Here is a 19,738-nt window from a genome sequence, read left to right on the forward strand (position 1 = left end):
GCCTATGGAGGAGGCCATGTGGCCTAAGAGTGGCCTCAAAGAGCTGAGAATTGCCCCTTCTTGACAGCTAACAAGACAACAGAAACAGTTTGTCAGCCACAAGGAATTGAATTCTGAATGAGCCTGAAATGAGCTTAGAAGTGGATTCATCACCACACAAACCTTCAGATGAGAATGCAGCCCTGGCTCACATCTCTGAGGTCAGAAGTTTGGACACAGTGTGGCTGGGTCCTCTGTGCAGGGTCTTACCCAGCCACACTACATCCAAACTTCTGACCTATGGAACCATGAGCTAATAAATGGGTGTCACTCTAAGCTACTGCATTCATGGTAGTTGTTACACAGCCATAGCTAGCCAATACATTCTTTATGTGCTGCAGACCAGAGCCCTCTGGGATTTTACGGTCGGCTTTCATACTTATCCATACACAAGGGCTTGGACACCCTGTCCCTCCACAATCAGCCAAGCAACTCAGCAGTTTCCTCCTGAGTATGTCTGAACATATCATCAAAAAAGTCTAATGACCATGACATTATCTGATTGTCTTAACAGCACTGTGCGGGGGTGAGGAGGCACAGTAGGCATGAAGAACAGAGGAAGATTGATGCATTTAGTATTAGACAGCTTGACATGCATTAACCCCTTGAGAGGCAGGCACTGCCTATTCTCCCCCATTTCACAGACAAGGGCATTGAGGTTCAGAAAAGCATAGAGATGTCCCAGGGCCACAGAGTCAGTAGGTGGCACAGTTGGGAGCTCAAGCCCTAAACTGCTGGTTATGTCACCTCATGAAACCACTTAACCTCGCTGGGTCTCAGCATCCTTATCTGTCCAGTGAATCCTCACAAGTGGTTATGAGATGAAATCAGACAATTCAGGGCCTCTAGGCTGAGGGTCAGCAAACCTTTTCTGCAAAGGGCCACTGAGCTCTGTCCTTGTAGGATGAAAGCAGTCACTGATGACAGGTAAATGAATGTCTGTGGCCATGTGCCAATAAAACTTTATTTATAAAAACAGGAAGTGGAAGGGAGGACTTGGCCCAGGGAGCTGCACTATGTCTGTGGCTGTGTGCCAATAAAACTTTATTTATACAAACAGGAAATGGAGGGGGAACTTGGCCCAGGGAGCTGCAGTATGTCTGTGGCTGTGTGCCAATAAAACTTCATTTATAAAAACAGGAAGTAGAGGGCCAGACTGGGCCTGGGGTGGGGGGGCACAGTATGTCTGTGGCTGTATGCCAATAAAACTTTATTTATAAAAACAGGAAACAGAGGGAGGACTTCGCCTGGGGGCCACAGTTTTCAACCCCAGCTTTAGCAGGTTTTTCCTTCCTTTTCTAACTTCTAAAATGAAGCCGACTGACCCTAGAAGTGCCATTTCTGAAAGAGGAGGAGAGAAAAGGGGTGAAAGGATGTTGAACCAGCCAAGGCAGACTGCAGCATTTTCAGGGCTTCTCCCTGATATCTCCAATAAAGACAACTAGCACTGACTAGGCTAATCCCACGATGGCTTGTTCTGCAGGGACATCATCACCCTGGTGCTGCCCTCTCCCCCATTCTCTAGAGGAAGGAGCCCCAAAGAGAACAGATAAACTCTGCCTCCTAGAAAGGTAAGACTCCTGGCCTGGCACCGTGTGGGATCACACCTGTAATCCCAGCACTTTGGGAGGCCGAGGCAGGTGGATCACTTGAGGTCAGGAGTTCGAGACCAGCCTGACCAACGTGGTGAAATCCCGTCTCTACTAAAAATACAAAAATTAGCCAGGCATGGTGTCAGGCGCCTGTAATCCCAGCTACTTGGGAGGCTGAGGCAGGGGAATTGCTTGAGCCTGGGAGGTGGAGGTTGCAGTGAGCCGAGACTACGCTATTTCGTTCTAGCCTGGGAGACAAGAGTGAAACTCCGTCTCAAAAAGAAAAAGAAAACCAACCTGCTATAAACAAAACTAAAAGAAACACACACACACACACGCAGAGAACAGACCGGGAATTGTAAAAACAGCTGACAAACACAGACTTTCTACTCTATAGTGAAATCTCTCCCCTCAGCACTGTGGACATCAGGACTGGATCCATCTCTGGGGTGAGGCCGTCCTGGGCACTGCAGGGTGCTGAGCAGAGTCCCTGGCCTCCACTCACTCCCTGCCAGGAGCACCCCTTAGTTACACTGAGCTATGATCGCACCACTGCACTCCCACCTGGGCAACAGAGTGAGACTCTGACTCTAAAATAATAATAATAATAACAAGAATATAAGAATAATAATTCAGATCCACATCTGGTAAAAATAATAAGTAAAGCTGAGGCTCTAAAATAATAAATTAAAATACTAAATAAAATAAAATAATAAATGAGTAAAGCTGAGGCTCTAACATTACGTTTTTGCGAGGCTGTCATTACAAGGCTCATCCAGCCACAGCGGGCTCTGCACTGGGGCACCCGCCTGGGCCTCTGCCTGGCCTGCGTCAGCTTAGGAGCCCTCAGCCCCTTGAACCCTGCTGGTGGGACAAGGGGCCCCTCTACCAGGCCCTTAACTTCTGAGCAGACCCCACCTTGGGCCTCCCCAGGCTGCACCTTAACCATCTAGGACACGCATCCCCAGGCGGCACTGGGAGTGTCTACGCACAGACCCGAGGGTGTTAGCCTGGCAGGGGCCCTGCACGTGGGTGCTGGTTCACTAAAACGATGAAGCGGACAGGAGGAAGATTAACATCCAACAGGCTGCATCATTGCTGTCCTGGGCAACGGACTCTGACCCCTGCTATAGGGGGTCATAGACGGTCTAGATCAAGCCACAGATTGGCAGAGCCATCCTGGCCTCCGCTCGGCTCCCCTATGTCCCCTGCCCCCTGGCGTCTCATCATACGTGACCATCACCGCCGTGTGTGTTTTGAGTCAAAGGCGGCCAAGGCTCGATGAATCTGCCGATGACCAAGTTGGTGCCTCATCCCTCGCTCTGTGGGAGGCTGACTGTGCAAGCGGTTGCTTAGCAACAGACACACACACGCGCGCGCGCAAAAGGTGGTTGTGGGCTGCACACTGGGCTGGGGTGCTCAGATTCCCACGGCCCCACCAACGGATCCCCGGGCTCGGTGGTCGTGGACGTGGGCCCTCTGTGTATGGAGCCTCCATCAGCAGAGTCAGGAGGTCGCAATAACAGCTCTGAAACGGGGATTCATTGAGAGGACATTGGTGGGCTTGAAGATGGGGGTCTGTGTACCGGGGCTTGAGTGGGAGCCACAGTAATTCTGTCAGGAGGAGAACAGAAGCCTATTCCCAACTCTCCCGGGAGGCAGGTTCTTCTGCACCGGGCCTTCTCCCCCCGGCACTGTGGGCATTTGGGGCTGAATCATTCTCAGTGGTGGGACTGCCCCGGGCACGGCAGTGGCACCCCTGGCCTCCACCCCATGGCATCCACCAATCAAGGCAGTCACAATGTCTCCTGGGTGCAAAACTGCCCCAAGTTGAGACTCCCTGGGCTAGGGGATTCCACGGACCCCAAGAGACTCTGCGTCCCATGATCCTCTGCCCTGCTGAGGTCCCAGGAGGCTGCACACATGGAAATCCACACCCTGAGTGGGGAGGGAGAGAAAGAAGGAGAATCCCAGGAGCTGGGGGTCCCCCTGGTTTACACCGTCTGCCCCATTGCGAGTTTATTCTGGTGCCTATTGTGAGCAGGAAAATAACTTGATTTTTTGTTCCCCAAAATAATGAACCCAGAGTTTCTCCCACTCAGCACTGTGGATATTTGAGGCCCGATTGTTCTCTGGGGCGGGGCCATCCTGGGCACGGCGGGGTGCTAAGCAGCATCCCTGGTCTCCACCCACTCCATGCCAGGAGCACCCCAAGTCACAAAAACGACAGGTGTCCCAGAAATTGCTCAATGTCCCTGGGGTTGGGGGGCGGCATCACTCAGGCGACCCCTGCTATAGAGGGTCACGTCCAAGCTCTCCTACAGCCAGGAAGTACCACCTTGTCCTGGGCTGCAGACATGGAGGCTGCCGGGTACAGGGAGATTTTCTGAGCCCTGGGGGCTGTGGCAGAGCCCCTGATTTCGGCACAGCGTCCCGTAATTACTTGCGGGCTGCACACGTTTTCTCGGGGGAGGGTGGCAGCAGCGAGCTGTGACCTTCCGGGGACAGAACGGCGTTTTCAGGTCCTGGCTGGATATCTTGGCAATTCTTTCAGGGGAACAAGTTGTCCGCGAAAAGAACCGATAATAACGTGAATTTCAACACGACGAGGACATGCTGAAATCTGGTGACCGACCAGGGGGAAGTAAACCCGCTCTGACTGGCCGTGGGGACTGGAGTTTGCTCACCACACAAGAGCCCTTCTCAAGATAAAAGGCTCCGGTAAAGCTCTCAGCAGAAATGTTAAAAAAAACAAAAAAACAAAAAAAACAAAAAAACAAACAAACCCTCCCTGGGAGAACAAGGAGCTATCAGAAAAACACACTGTGTGATCTGGAGGTCACAGAGTTCTGTACTCAGTGAGGCAAGAAGCAAAAAGGCTGAAGAAATGCTTATCCTGGAACAGGGTTTCCACCTGGGCACTGTGGACATTGGCGCTGTATTGTTCTCTGGGGTGGGGCCGTCCTGGGCACTGCAGGGTGCTGAGCAGTGTCCCTGGCCTCCACCCACTCCATGCCAGGAGCACGCCCCCGTCGTGTAACCACAAATGTCCCCAGACATTGCCCCAGATGAGTGAGGACGGAGGTGCAGGTGGGCGTAGGTGGGTGCAGGTGGGCGTAGGTGGGTGCAGGTGGGCGTAGGCGGGTGCAGGTGGGTGTAGGCGGGTGCAGGTGCCCCGTGAACCCATCTCCACCTGCACCCTCGGCATCTCCAACCCCACCCCCAGCCCCAGTGTCTCCTAAGGGGTAGAAAGTCCACAGTGCTGAACGTGAGACCCTGCCTTAATTTGAGGAAAAAAAAGGACTCAAGTCTGTCCCCTCCTCACATCAGACACCACGATAAACTCCCAAGGGGCCAGATGATGTCAGCGAGGGGGACCCCAGCTCCTGGGATTTGCCTCCTCTCTCCCTCCTCACTCAGAGTGTGGGTTTCACCGTGTGCAGCCTCCTGGAACAATGTGGCCCCGATGTCCACAGGGGCCAGTCGGGGAAAACCTGTGTTGTTTGGAAAAAAACGGAGTCTGCTTCCTGCTCACACCAGACACCAGAATAAACTCCCAAGGGGGCAGACAGCATCAACCAGGGGGACCCCAGCTCCTGGGATTCACCTCCTCTCTCCCTCCCATTCAGGGGGTGGATGGAATTCTCCTCTGGCCAAACTGAACAAGCTCTCACCTGCCACCACCCAGGGCAGGGGTGCCTGAGTCTCTAACTCACAGGCGAGGATCCAGGCCCTCTGCCCGCCAGGACAATGACCCCTCCCGAAGCTAGGGAGTGGCAGCCCCAGGTCTGCAGCCAGCTCTTACCCTGAAAAGCGTGACATCCGGGAGGGTGAATGGCAGGCACCCCAGGGCCTGATGGTGGGGACAAACCAGGGTCTGATTGCCATAGCAGGATGACCTGCACTCCCCCAGGGCCACCACCCCTCCAGGGGGATGCTTACCCCTTCCATTCTCTGGTCCAAGCTCTGCTCTGGCAACACCTCCATGCCTGAGTGTGGGGTGCGTTCCCTGACTACCTTTAAGGCCACTCTGGGAGCACAGCCAGTGCCTCCCACCTCCTGCCATGCACAACATCCAGGGACTGCCTCTTGGTTTTGGCAGAGAGGTTCCGAGTGTGCACACAGGGCCCCCAGGGCATGGGGCCAACCACCTAGGTTTGCCTGAGACCTGGGGCTCTCAGTGTTGAACCAAGCAAACTGCAGTGGGGGTAGTGACAGAGCTCAAAGACGGGCTCGGGAGTGACTGAAGACATCTGGGATGCAGTCCGTATGCACTGCCTGCACCTCTGTCTCCACCTGCACCACCTGCCCCCACCTGCACCTCCATCCCCACCTGCACCCACCTGCTCTGTGTCCCCCACCCGCACCCACCTGCACCTCCGTCCCCACCCGCTACCCACCTGCACCTCCGTCCCCACCCGCGCCCACCTGCACCTCCGTCCCCACCCGCGCCCACCTGCACCTCCGTCCCCACCCGCGCCCACCTGCACCTCCGTCCCCACCCGCGCCCACCTGCACCTCCGTCCCCACCCGCGCCCACCTGCACCTCCGTCCCCACCCGCGCCCACCTGCACCTCGTCCCACCGCGCCCACCTGCACCTCCGTCCCCACCTGCGCCCACCTGCACCTCCGTCCCCACCTGCGCCCACCTGCACCTGTGTCCCCACCTGTGCCCACCTGCACCTCTGTCCCCACCTGCACCTGTCCCCACCTGCACCCACCTGCACCTCCGTCCCCACCTGCACCCACCTGCACCTCCGTCCCCACCTGCGCCCACCTGCACCTCTGTCCCCACCTGCACCTCCGTCCCCACCTGCACCCACCTGCACCTCCGTCCCCACATGCACCTCCATCCCCACCTGTGCCCACCTGCACCTCCATCCTCACCTGCACCCACCTGCACCTCCGTCCCCAACATGCACCCACCTGCACCTCCGTCCCCACATGCACCTCCATCCCCACCTGTGCCCACCTGCACCTCCATCCCCACCTGCGCCCACCTGCACCTCCATCTCACCTGCACCCACCTGCACCTCCGTCCCCACATGCACCCACCTGCACCTCCGTCCCACATGCACCTCCGTCCCCACCTGTGCCCACCTGCACCTCCGTCCCCACCTGTGCCCCACCTGCACCTCTGTCCCCACATGCACCTCCATCCCCACCTGCACCTGTGTCCCCACCTGTGCCCACCTGCACCCCCCTGCACCTCTGTCCCCATCTGCACCCCCATCCCCACCTTGTCCTCATTTGCACCCACCTGCACCCCATCCTCACCTGCACCTCTGTCCCCACCTGCGCCCACCTGCACCTCCGTCCCCACCTGTACCCCCACCCCATTTGTCCTCATCTGCACCCACCTGTACCCACCTGCACCCCATCCTCACCTGCCACCTCTGCCCCCACCTGCACCTCCATCCCCACTTGTCCTCATCTGCACCCACCTGCACCTCCTGCATCCCCGTCCCTACTTGTACCCCCCCGCATCTCCAGCCCCCTCCCGGCTCCAGGCCCGGGCTCAGGAGACTCCATGGGCCTCCTCTGCCCCCTGGTGGCCGCCAGCGGTAACAACAGTCCTCTGCAAACCGAGCTTCCCAGACCCAAGGAACAGGCTCCCCGCGCCCCGGCCGGCCGTCTTTGCTGCTTGGGGTCTACAGAAGACAGGAGCAGGGCATCACGGTGCTGGTTTTGTCACCAGGACAGGCAGCCACGGCCCTCACTTGGCGGCGCACCTGCTCTCCTGCAGAGGCTGCCACCCAGAGGTCAGAGACCCCGGCAGGCGCCTGCACCCCTCACAGCCTCGCTCTCGTCCTCGTCCATTCTCGTAGGGAGGTGAGTTTTAAGCTTCCCACCCTGTGCCCCCAGGAACCAAAGCCGCACTCGCCTAGCCCAGCGCCCAGCAAACAGGAGGTGCTCAATGAATGACTATCAACATTATTAAAGAGGCCGGGCGCGGTGGCTCAAGCCTGTAATCCCAGCACTTTGGGAGGCCGAGACGGGCGGATCACGAGGTCAGGAGATCGAGACCATCCTGGCGAACACGTTGAAACCCCGTCTCTACTAAAAAAATACAAAAAACTAGCTGGGCGAGGTGGCGGCGCCTGTAGTCCCAGCTACTCGGGAGGCTGAGGCAGGAGAATGGCCTGAACCCGGGAGGCGGAGCTTGCAGTGAGCCGAGATTGCGCCACTACTCTCCAGCCTGGGTGACAGAGCCAGACTCCGTCTCAAAAAAAAAAAAAAAAAACATTATTAAAAGATCAGGAAGAACCCGCATCCCACGCCATCCTGTGTAACAGAGGACCCCTTCGAGGTCAGCCGGCACCATGCCTGCTCGCCACTAATTCCGTCCCTCTACTGGGGCCTCCCCTTGCCCTCTACTGGGGCCTCCCCTTGGGTGCTGTGGACATCAGAGCCTGATGGTTCTCCGGTGTGGGGCTGTCCAGGGCACCATAGGGTGCTGAGCAGCGTCCCTGGCCTCCATCCACTCCATGCCAGGAGCACCCCTCCATCAAGACAATTACAGATGTCCTCTGGGGGCAGAATCACCCCTGGGTGAGACCCCCCGGGTTAGGGGATTCCACGGACCCCAAGAAACTCTGCGTCCCATGATCCTCTGCCCTGCTGAAGTCCCAGGAGGCTGCACACATTGAAATCCACACCCTGAATGGGGAGGGAGAAAAGAGGTGAATCCCAGGAGCTGGGGGTCCCCTGGTTTACACTGACTGCCCCATTGGGAGTTTATTCGGGTGTCCAGATAAACTCTAGGGACTGAAGTCAGTTTTGAAATAATGAATGGGGTAGGCGCGGTGGCTCACGCCTGTCACCCAGCACTTGGGGAGGCTGACGCAGGTGGATCACGAGGTCAGGAGTTCAAGACCAGCCTGGCCAACATGGTGAAACCCCGTCTCTACTAAATATACAAAAATTAGCTGGGCGTGGTGGCATGCACTTGTAATCCCAGCTACTCGGGGGGCTGAGGCAGAGAATTACTTGAACGCAGGAGGCGGAGGTTGCGGTGAGCTGAGATCGTGCCACTGCACTCCAGCCTAGGTGACAGAACGAGACTCTGTCAGAAGGAAAAGAAAAGAGAAAAGAAGAGAAGAGAAGAGAAGAGAAAAGAAGGGAAAGGAAAGGAGAGGAGAGGAGAGGAGAGGAGAGGAGAGGAGAGGAGCGGAGCGGAGCGGAGCGGAGAGGAGAGGAGAGGAGAGGAGAGGAGAGGAGAGGAAAGGGTCTCTCCTTCCTGGGCCCTGTAGACATTGGGGCTGGATTATTCTCTGGGATGGGGCCGTGTTGAGCATCGTCCCTGACCTCCACCCACTCCATGCCAGGAGCACCCCCGCTCATGACAACCAGAGACATCCCTAGACATCTCCAGCATCCCCTGGGAGGGGAAGCGAGGTTGGTTCAGAATCACCCCTGCTCCCTCCGTGAGACCCACTAGCATAGTTAAATTTCAAATAGTTCAGAATTTAAGTGTAAAACACGCAATCAGAACGAAATACAGGTGATATTTTTTATAATCTTAAAATTTGGAAGAAACTCATAAAAAAACAAAGGAGGCCGGGCACGGTGGCTCAAGCTGTAGTCCCAGCACTTTGGGAGGCCGAGACGGGCGGATCACGAGGTCAGGAGATCGAGACCATCCTGGCTAACACGGTGAAACCCCGTCTCTATTAAGAAATACAAAAAACTAGCCGGGCGATGGTGGCGGGCGCCTGCAGTCCCAGCTACTCTGGAGGCTGAGGCCGGAGAATGGCGTAAACCCGGGAGGCGGAGCTTGCAGTGAGCTGAGATCCGGCCACTGCACTCCAGCCTGGGTGACAGAGCGAGACTCCGTCTCAAAAAAAAAAAATAAAAAACAAAAAACAAAAACAAAAACAAAGGAGATGCTCATGTGTAACAAACATTTAAAATCCTGGCCAGGCGCAGTGGCTCACGCCTGTAATTCCAGCATTTTGGGAGGCTGAGGCAAGAGGATCACTTGAGGTCAGGGGTTTGAGACCAGCCTGGCCAAGATGGTGAAACCCGTCTCTAAAAATACAAAAATTAGCCCGGCGTTGGTGGCGCACACCTGTAATCCCAGCTACTCAGGAGGCTGAGGCGGGAGAATCTCTTGAACCCGGGAGGAGGTGGGTGGCAGTGGACCGAGATCGTGCCACTACACTGCAGCCTGGGCAACAGAGTGAGACTCTGTCCAAAAAAAAAAAAAAAATCCTCTATGGCAAAACCCACCATAAGCAAAGTCAAAAGCACGCTCAGGAAAATATTTGCAGAGTTCAAACCAACGTTTATAAACTGTTCAAACAAATCAATGCACCTGAAACGTCGGAACAGAAGGTCATCAAAGAGCCCAGCCTGGCAGTCCACAGAAGGAACGCCCAGAGAACGGTCGGATTCACCGGCCACCGAGGACACCCAAACAAAACAAAGATGTGCACCCCTACTTGCCAGCTTGGCAAAGATCTCATCGCTGCAGCTGGCAGGGTGGGGAACGAGCACTCCAGGAAGGAATGGGGCGTTTCTGGAGGTCCTTGTGGCTGGATGTCAAATGTAGATCACATGCACAGAGCTCAGCAGCAAATCCACTCGCAGGAATTTAACTGAAACCTCAACCATCCAAGGGGAAGGATTCAGGAAGGAAGGAGAGAGGGAGGGAGGGAGGCGGGGAAGGAGGGAGTGGGGGAGGGATGGAAGGAAGGAAGAAAGGAAGGAAGGAGGGAGTGGGGGAAGGATGGAAGGAAGGAAGAAAGGAAGGAAGGAGGGAGTGGGGGAAGGATGGAAGGAAGGAAGGAGGGAGGGAGGGAGTGGAGGAAGGAGGGAGGGGGGAAAAGGAGGAAGGAGGGAGTGAGGAAGTGAAGGAAGGAAGGAGGGAGGGAGGGAATGAAGGAAGGAAGGAGGGAGGGAGGGAGAAAGGAAGGAAGGAGGGAGGGAGGGAGAAAGGAAGGAAGGAGGGAGGGAAGGAGAGGGGGGAGGGAAGGAAAGAAGGGAAGGAGGGAGGGCAGGAAGGAGGGAGGGAGGGAAGAAAGGAAGGAAGGAGGGAGGGACAGAAGGAAGGAGGGAGGGAGGAAGGAGGGAGGGGAGGAAGGAGGGAGGGAGGAAAGGAAGGAGAAAAGGAAGAAGGAAGGAGGGAAGGAGGAAAGGAAGGAGGCAGGGAAGGAGGAAAGGAAGGAGGCAGGGATGGAGGGAAGGAGGGAGTGAGGGAGGAAGGAGGGAGGGAAGGAGTGAGAGAAGGAAGGAGGGAGAGAGGGAAGGAAGGAGGAAGGGGAGGAGGGAGGAAGGAGGAAGGGGAGGAGGGAGGGAGGAGGAAGGGGAGGAGGGAGGGAGGAGGAAGGGGAGGAGGGAGGGAGGAGGGAGGGAAGGAAGCAGCGGAGAGAGGGAGATAGAGATAGGAAGGAAGGAGAAAGGGGGGACAGGGAGGAAGGTGAGAGATAGAGAGAGGGGGAAGGAAAGAAAGAAAGAGACAGAGAGGAACGAAGGAAAGAGAGAGAGAGGAAGAGAGAAAGAGAGGTAAAGAAAAAGAGAGACACCCAAAAGCCCAGCTGGGGGGTCGAGTTAGACACATTATAAAATTATTTTTAAAGTGGTAAGTCACCACCCCCTATCACAGGGAGTTCCTTAACGAGCATCAGGAATGAGGGTGGACGTCAAGGTTTCTCAACGAGGAAGGACGCCCAGTGATGGGAATGAGGACATGAGAGAACAGAACCCTCCTCATGTGAAATCTACAGGGGAACGTAATTCACAAAAATCCCAGGACAGGCTTGTCAAGATGCTGACGCCCATTAGTGCCGGGTTGGGGGAACTTAGGGGCTTCGCCTTCTTTGTATTTTTCTTCATTTTACCTTTTTAGTTGTTGTTTATTTTTTGGAGACAGGGTCTTGCCCTGTTGCCCAGGCCAGAGTGCAGTGGTGCAATCATAGCTCACTGCAGCCTTGACCTCCTGGGCTCAAGTGATCCTCCTGCCTTGGCCGCCAGTGTAGCTGGGACTACAGGTACACACCATAACACCCGGCTAATTTTTTAATTTTTTGGTACAGATGGGGTCTTGCTATGTTGCCCAGGCTGGTCTCAAACTCCTTGCTATGTTGCCCAGGCTGGTCTCAAACTCCTGGGCTCACGTGATCCTCCCACCTTGGCCTCCCAAAGTGCTGGGATGACTGGTGCAAGCCACCGCACCCAGCAACTCACCAAGTTCTGGCCTCAATCAGGGATCAAACGGCTTCAGGCCAAATTGCCATCCCTAAAATGACCTGCTAGAGAAACTTAAGTCTATGAAATGAAGGGGAGGCACCCCAGAAACTGGCAGGTGGTCCCCGGAAGTGGTACAAGAAGAAGGGACTCGGGTCACGCAGCTGACCCCCAGTGGCTCTCAGCCTCAAGAACCCAGCCCAGCGATGGCCAGAGGCGCACCCGGCGGATTCCTACAGGGAGCCTCTTCCTCTCTCCTTGAGGTCATGGGCGCGCGAGTGACCGGCAAGGGAGGAAGTCGGCTCTGTTCACCCCTCCAGCTGGCTGCCCATTTCAGCAGAGAGGACAGCAGGCTCCCAGCGACAGCCCCATCCTAACCCCGGATCCCATGCACAGGTCAGCTCCACATCAAAAGGCACTGCAGACAGGATGAAGTTAAGGATTGTGAGACAGGAAAGCATCCGGGGTGATCTGGGGGCCCCGGTGTCCTCATAGGGTCCTCAGGAGAGGAAGCAGGAGGGTGAGAGTCAGAGACTGGAAGAGGTTTCACTGTGGCTGTGAACGGGGAGGAGGGGGCCCCGAGCCAAGTGATGTGGGTGCCTCTAGACGCTAGGAAATGCGGGAACCAGATTCTGGCCTGGAGTCCCAAGAAGGGATGGGCCCTGCCCACACCTTGATTTTCCTTGATTTTTGCCCAGTGAGGCCTATGTGAGGCTTTTTTTTTTTTTTTTTTTTTTTTTTTTTTTTTTTTTTTTGAGATGGAGTCTCACTCTGTCGCCCAGGCTGGAGTGCAGTGGTGCAATCTCGGCTCTGCAACCTCTGCCTCCCGGGCTCAAGGGATTCTCCTGCCTCAGCCTCCTGAGTGTCTGGGACTACAGACGCACACCACCACACCTGGCTAGTTTTTTTGTATTTTTAGTAGAGATGAGGTTTCACCATGTCAGCCAGGCTGGTCTCAAACTCCTGACCTCAGGCGATCCGCCCGCCTCGACCTCCCAAAGTGCTGGGATTACAGGTGTGAGCCACCGCGCCCGGCCCTATGTTAGACTTCCGAGCTGCAGAGCTGTCACATAATAACTGTGTGTGCGAGAAACCGTTCCACATCAGTGGTCACTTGTTACATCCGCTGCAGGAGGTGCCTACATCCACCAGTGTCCAACGAGAGGATCTAGCAGCTCCCACCCAGGCCCTGGGGGCTTAGTGGGCAGCCCCACCAGCCTACAGCCTGCCTGCCAGAGAGCTGTTCTCACAGACCCCCATCATGGGACACGTGTCGCTGGGACGGGTCATGGAGAACGATGACCCCATCACCGGCAGTCTTTCCAAAGGCGCCCATGGGAGACCAGAAATCGTAATGTTTCTGTTGAGAACTGCCATATCCTAGCTTGCAAACAGTTCCGCAGCTGCTAGCGTTTCCCTGTTGAAATGAATAGGGTTATTTCTTTTTGTTTTTTTAGAGACAGGGTCTCTCTCTCTGTTGCCCAGGTTAGAGTGCAGTGGTGCAATCATAGCCCACTGCAGCCTCGACCTCCCGGGCTCCAGCGATCCTTCCACCTCAGCCTCTTAAGTAGCTGGGATTTCAGGTGTGCACCACTACGTCTTGCTAATTTCTGTATTTCTTGTAGAGATGGGGTTTCATCATGTTGCCCAGGCTGGTCTCAAACTCTTGGGCTCAAACGATCCCCCCCACTTCAGCCTCCCACGTAGCAGGGACTACAGGTGCGTGCCACCATACCTGGCTAATTTTCTGTAGAGATGAGGATATCGCTCTGTTGCCCAGGCTGATCTCAAACTCCTGGGCTCAAGCCATCCTGCCGCCTTGGCCTCCCAGAGTGCTGGGATTACAGGCGTGAGCCATGGCGCCCGGCCAGAACTGAATGTTTGAAGAAGCCCAACACCAAACCAGTGGTGGTCCCGGCCAGCTCTGGGAATGCAAAGTCTGAGCCGTCTCCGGGCTCCACACACCTTCCTGCCCTGGCTCTGCGCGTCGGCACCGGAAATGCAAAGTCTGAGCCTCTCTGGGCTCTGCACACCTTCCCGCCCTGCACCATGTGCACCGGAAATGCAAAGTCCAAGACCTCTCCGGGCTCTGCACACCTTCCGGCCCTGCACTATGTACACCAGAAATGCAAACTCCGACACCTCTCCGGGCTCTGCAGACCTTCCGGCCCTGCGCCTTCGGCACCGGAAATGCAAAGTCTGAGCCTCTCCAGGCTCTGCACACCTTCCGGCCCTGCACCATGTGCACCGGAAATGCAAAGTCCAAGACCTCTCCGGGCTCTGCACACCTTCCGGCCCTGCACCATGTGCACCGGAAATGCAAAGTCTGAGCCTCTCTGGGCTCTGCACACCTTCCCGCCCTGTACCATGTGCACCAGAAATGCAAAGTCCGAGACGTCTCCGGGCTCTGCACACCTTCCAGCCCTGCGCCTTCGGCACCAGAAATGCAAAGTCTGAGCCTCTCCAGGCTCTGCACACCTTCCCGCCCTGTACCATGTGCACCAGAAATGCAAAGTCCAAGACCTCTCCGGGCTCTGCAGACCTTCGGGCCCTGCACTATGTGCACCAGAAATGCAAACTCCGACACCTCTCTGGGCTCTGCAGACCTTCCGGCCCTGCGCCTTCGGCACCGGAAATGCAAAGTCTGAGCCTCTCCAGGCTCTGCACACCTTCCTGCCCTGTACCATGTGCACCAGAAATGCAAAGTCCGAGACCTCTCCGGGCTCTGCATGCCTTCCCGCCCTGCGCCTCCTTTTTCAGGCTGAGCTTTTCTGTTGGTGTCACGGCTTCACTGGGGTGCGAGTTACACACCCTGAGATGCACACAGGGCACGCTCATCTTTAAGCACACATGGTTCGAAGGGTTGCCATTCATTTCTACAGCTGTGCAACCATCAGCATAATCTCAATGGGATGCTGCCATCGGCCCCCAGAGCTGCCCCGATCCTACCCCCCAGCCTCCAGGCCACCTCTGATCTCTGTCACCTTTTCTAGAATTTTCCTGTAAGTGGAATTGTACACTATGAAATCTTTTACATTTTTATGTTTGGCTTCATAAATAAATATTATACATATATTTTATATCTATACTTTTTGTATCTACACTTTATTTTATTTTATTATTTCTGAGATGGAGTCTCGCTCTGTCACCCAGGCTGAAGTGCAGTGGTGCAATCTCAGCTCACTGCAACCTCCGTCTCCTGGGTTCAAGCAATCCTCCCACTTCAGCCCCCCAAGTAGCTGGGATAACAGGCGCCCGACACCACGCCCAGCTAATTTTTGTATTTTTAGTAGAGAAGAGGTTTCGCCAAGTTGGCCAGGCTGGTCTCAAACTCCTGACCTCAGGTGATCCACCCACCTTGGCCTCCCAAAGTGCTGGGATTACAGGCGTGAGCCACTGCACCTATTATGTAAAATAGTTCTATCTATCTATACATGTATCATGTTATTGAGATATAATTCATATGACATACAGTGCACCCATTAAAAATGCATAATTCTTTCTGGGTATTCTCTGAGGGACCAAAAATAAGAAAAAAATCATAAAATAAAAAGAAAATGCACAATACAGTGGCATTTAGTACATTCACAGAGTCCTGCAACCATCACTACTATCTAATTCCAGAACATTCTAATTACACCAAGAAAAAACACATCAACCATCCCTTCCCATGCCTCTCCCAGGCTCGGCACCCACGCGTGCCCTCCCTGCCTCTGTGGATTGGCCTGTCCTGAACATTTCGTAGAAATGGCATCACATGCTGTGTGGCCTTTGGTGTCTGGCATCTCTTACTGAGAGTGACGCTCTCAAGGCACACCCACACTGTGGCCTGTGTCAAAGCCTCATTCCTTTTCACGGCTGAGTAATACTCCACGGTGTGGATGGAGGATGTTCTGCTGATCCACGTACCCATTGATGGACATTTGGAGTCTTTGCCTTATTGCTACATTTGAACATATTCTTTACTTTTGAGTACATCTGTTTTTGAATTACCTCTCATGACCATTGTCTACTAAGGACGAGACCAAAATGATTTATCTTGGGCTTGGCTAAAATATGCATTTTTAAGGCGCACATTACATGCCATAAAATTCAAGTGAAGTGTACTGCTCAAAGATACTTCAGGGCCAGGTGCAGTGGCTCACACCTGTAATCCTGGCACTTTGGGAGGTCAAAGTAGGAGGATGACTTAAGCCAAGGAGTTCAAGACCAGCCTGGGCAACAAAGCAAACCCTAACTCCTTTCTGGTTTGTTTTTTTTGTTTTGTTTTGTTTTGTTTTTGCTTTCTTTCTTTTCTTTTTCTTTTTTCTTCTCTCTCTCTCTTTTTTTTAGAAGGAGTTTCGCTCTGTCGCCCAGGCTGGAGTGCAGTGGCATGATCTTGGCTCACTGTAACCACCGCCTCCCAGGCTCAAGTGATTCTCGTGCCTCAGCCTCCCGAGTAGCTTGAATTACAGGCCTGCGCCACCACGCCTGGCTAATTTTCCTATTTTTAGTAGAGATGGGGTTTCACCATGTTGGTCAGGCTGGTCTGGAACTCCTGACCTCAGATGATCCACCCGCATCGGCCTCCCAAAGTGCTGGGATTACAGGCATGAGCCACCATGCCTGGCCAAGACCCTAACTCTTAAAAAAAAAATTAAAACTTTTTTAAAAAGATTTTTTAGTTCACCAGGTTTGCAGCCACCCCCACCCGACCATTGGGTCCATTTCCATGTCCCTGGCAAGCCCCCGGCGCACATGCACGTCCCCAGCCTCCGGCCACCATGAGTCCCTTTCTGTTCCTACGGCTTTGCCTTTTCTGGACATTTCTGCCTTCCTTTCTACTTATTTTTAAATGATTTCCTCTTCCTACATTTTAAAAGTCACTCATGATTCTTTAGGGAGAAAAACGAGCAGTAAACCAACAGAGGAGAGCTAAAGGGCCAGCGACGGGTTATTCTCCAGGTGCACGGGAGATAGGGGTGAAGGCTGGGGCACCCTCCTTCAAACTCCCTACCACGGCATGAAGACACCGGAAAGGCAGGCAGCACCGCCAAGGGCTTCCCACCCTGACCCCGTCCAGGGGCTCCGGCACCAGTAGGACCAGTGAGTGCCACGTTCCCGGCCTCGTGGGTGGGAAACTCTGCCAGGGGCTAGCAGCTGTTCCCCCGCACCCGCTCCCCATTACTCACACTTGGTGGATACAAAAAGCCTACAGACCCAGGTCAAGGCCAAGACAACCGGGTTGACAGCAACCCCACGTCTTAGATTCAGGGTGCAAAAGAGCCAACCGAGCCTCAAATCAGAGCAAAGAAATGAGTCACAGCACCGACCTGTGCAGGAGGTCTCGCCGTCTGCAGCACCGAGATCCCGAAACCAAGCTCCGCTCCCTGGAAAAAACACACAGAGTTAGTCTGGCGTGGCTGGAGGTGCCACGCACGTGTTGATGGGGTCAGCACTGGAGAATGGCCTTGCGCTCGTGATTGGACAAGGACAGAAATCATTTTGGCAACCAGGTGCGGTGGCTCAGGCCTGTGATCCCAGCACTTTGGGAGGCCGAGGCAGGAGGGTCTTGCAGTCAGGAGTTCGAGACCAGCCTGGCCAACATGGCAAAACCCCGTCTCTACTAAAAATACAAAAATTAGCCAATGTGGTGGTGGGTGCCTGTAGTGCCAGCTACTCAGGAGGCTGAGGCAGAAGAATCACTTGAACCTGGGAGGCGGAGGGTGCAGTGAGCTGGGATCGAGCCACTGCACTCCAGCCTGGGCGACAGTGTGAGACTCTGCCTCAAAAAAAAAAAAAAAAAAAAGAAAAAAAAAAGAAAGAAGCAGAAGGCAATTTTCTGAAAACATTTATTATTAGAGATTTATGACGTTATTCCTAATACATTTTCCACGTGTTTGAAAACTGAACTGAGTGCAAGGATTGATGTTTTTATGGCTCTTTACAATTTATCAAAAACAACTCTGTACATCTTCTGAGCTTCGTGATCCCCCTGGGAGGAAGAAGAAGAGGCTGAGTTAGTCCCATGGTGCCCAGAAGGCACCCAACGTATCCAGGTCTGCCCAGGACTTTTCCAGAGTTAGCCTGATAGTCCTGCATCCTGGTAAATCCGGGCAGTCTCTGAGCAGAACCAAGCTGGCACCACATGCCTGAGGCTGTGACCAGGGACTCCCCACCTCAGGGGCCTCGGGGGGGCCCGCCACCATCACTGACAGGACGCGCTCCAGGGCCAAAGCTGTTCCTGCAAACACCGTGGTTTATATGAAACCCTTGCCTCCCTCTGGAGTCTGGAATTCTGGCATGGGTCAGGCAGCAGGGGCCGCAGATCCAGCCCCCATAGGAACGTGGGCGCTGGGTCTCTGGGAGCCTCGCTGGTGACGGTGCTTCGGGCTGTTGCCCCAGCTCGCTGCTGGGGATGAGGCATGTCCCACGTGACGCATGGGGAGAGGGCTGGAAGCTGGACCTGGAAGCCGGGCCTGGCCTCCCCAATCCACCCCACGAGCCTTTCCCTTCGTGAACTCTGCTCCATGCTCCATGTCCTCTTACTGGGAGAAACCACAGCTGCAAGGAGGCCTTGTGCGGAGTCCGGGGTCCCCCCAGCAAGTCACCCCATCTCTACAAAGTTACCCCATCTTTACAAAAAAAATTTAAAAGTTAGGAGGGTGTAGTGATGCCTGCCTGTGACCCCAGCTACTCAAGAGGCTGAGATGGGAGGATCGCTTGATTCTGGGAGATCAAGGTTGCAGTGAGCTAGGATTGCACCACTGCACTCCAGCCTGGGCAAGAAAGTGCAATCCTGTCTGAGAAAAAAATAAAAATAAATGCCACGTGGGGCCAGGGGCGGTGGCTCACACCTGTAATCCCAGCACTTTGGGAGGCCAAGGCAGGCAGACCACTTGAGGTCAGGAGTTCGAGACCAGCCTGGTCAACAGATTGAAATCCTGTCTCTCCTAAAAATACAAAAATTAGCCAGGCATGGTGGTGGATGCCTGTAATCCCAGCTACTTGGGAGACTGGGGCACGAGAATCGTTCGAACCCAGGAGGTGGAGGTTGCAGTGAGCTGAGATCATGCCACTGAACTCTAGCCTGGGTGACAGAATGAGTCCCAGTCTGGAAAAAAAAAAAAAAAAAAAAAAAAGCCACTTGGGATCCAGGATAGGATCCTAAAACAGAAAAGGGACCTTAGAAGAAAAAATCGTGAAACTGGGATAAAGAGTGAAATTTGACTTATAGAAATGTACCCACATGAGCTTCCTGGTGGTCATAAGTACATGGTCCAGACTGGGCAACATAGCAAGATCCCATCTCTGCAAAAACAATGTAAAAATTAGCTGGGCATGGTGGTGCAAACCTGTTGTCCCAGTTACTTGGGAGGCTGAGGCAGGAGGATCGCTTGAGCCCATGAAGTCGAGGCTGCAGTGATCTGTGATTGTGCCACTGCACTCCAGCCTGGGCAACAGAGCAGGGCACTGTCTCAGAAACAAACCAAACCCAAATGCACGGTGACTTCATAAGATGCTAACATAAGGGAAAACTGGTGAGAGACAGACACGAGATCTCTGGATTTCTTTGCAACTCTTCTGAAAATCTAAAATTAAAAGTTCATTAAAAAAAACCACAAACTTTAAAATGCTAGTTTCTGTTCTATGAGCCCAGGGTAATTTACCATCAATAAAAGGCGGGGTTAGGGAGCGCAAATCCCCGATGTCACCTGCAGGTGGTGCCCTTGCCACAGGAACGCCCTGGTACCCTTGGGCTCTGGAAACAGCTGGAATCTTGCAGGATCCGCTACACCAGGGCTTGCCACTCAGAATAGCAGCAGCTCAGGGCAGCAGGGATGAGCGATGAAAGGGCTAGAGCGGCATGCCCATGGGGCGGCAGGAGGCCCAGACTTCTGCCCTCCGCCTTGCAGGGCAGCTATGCACATAACCCTTCA

At 54.5% G+C, this 19,738-nt stretch overlaps 1 protein-coding gene across 2 annotated transcripts in view; it reads right to left on the reverse strand.

Moving 5' to 3' along the window:
* LOC105485776 (G protein subunit gamma 7) overlaps positions 1-19,738 on the reverse strand; it is a 211,632-nt gene that overhangs the window by 136,232 nt on the left and 55,662 nt on the right. For both annotated transcript variants that reach the window (XM_024793972.2, XM_071086713.1), the window contains exon 2: positions 17,132-17,188. The gene's annotated coding sequence lies outside the window, so the exon portion shown is untranslated. The remainder of the gene's footprint in view (positions 1-17,131; positions 17,189-19,738) is intronic.

The sequence above is a fragment of the Macaca nemestrina genome, chromosome 20 (genome assembly GCF_043159975.1).
Source record: "Macaca nemestrina isolate mMacNem1 chromosome 20, mMacNem.hap1, whole genome shotgun sequence".
Taxonomy (NCBI): Eukaryota; Metazoa; Chordata; class Mammalia; order Primates; family Cercopithecidae; genus Macaca; species Macaca nemestrina.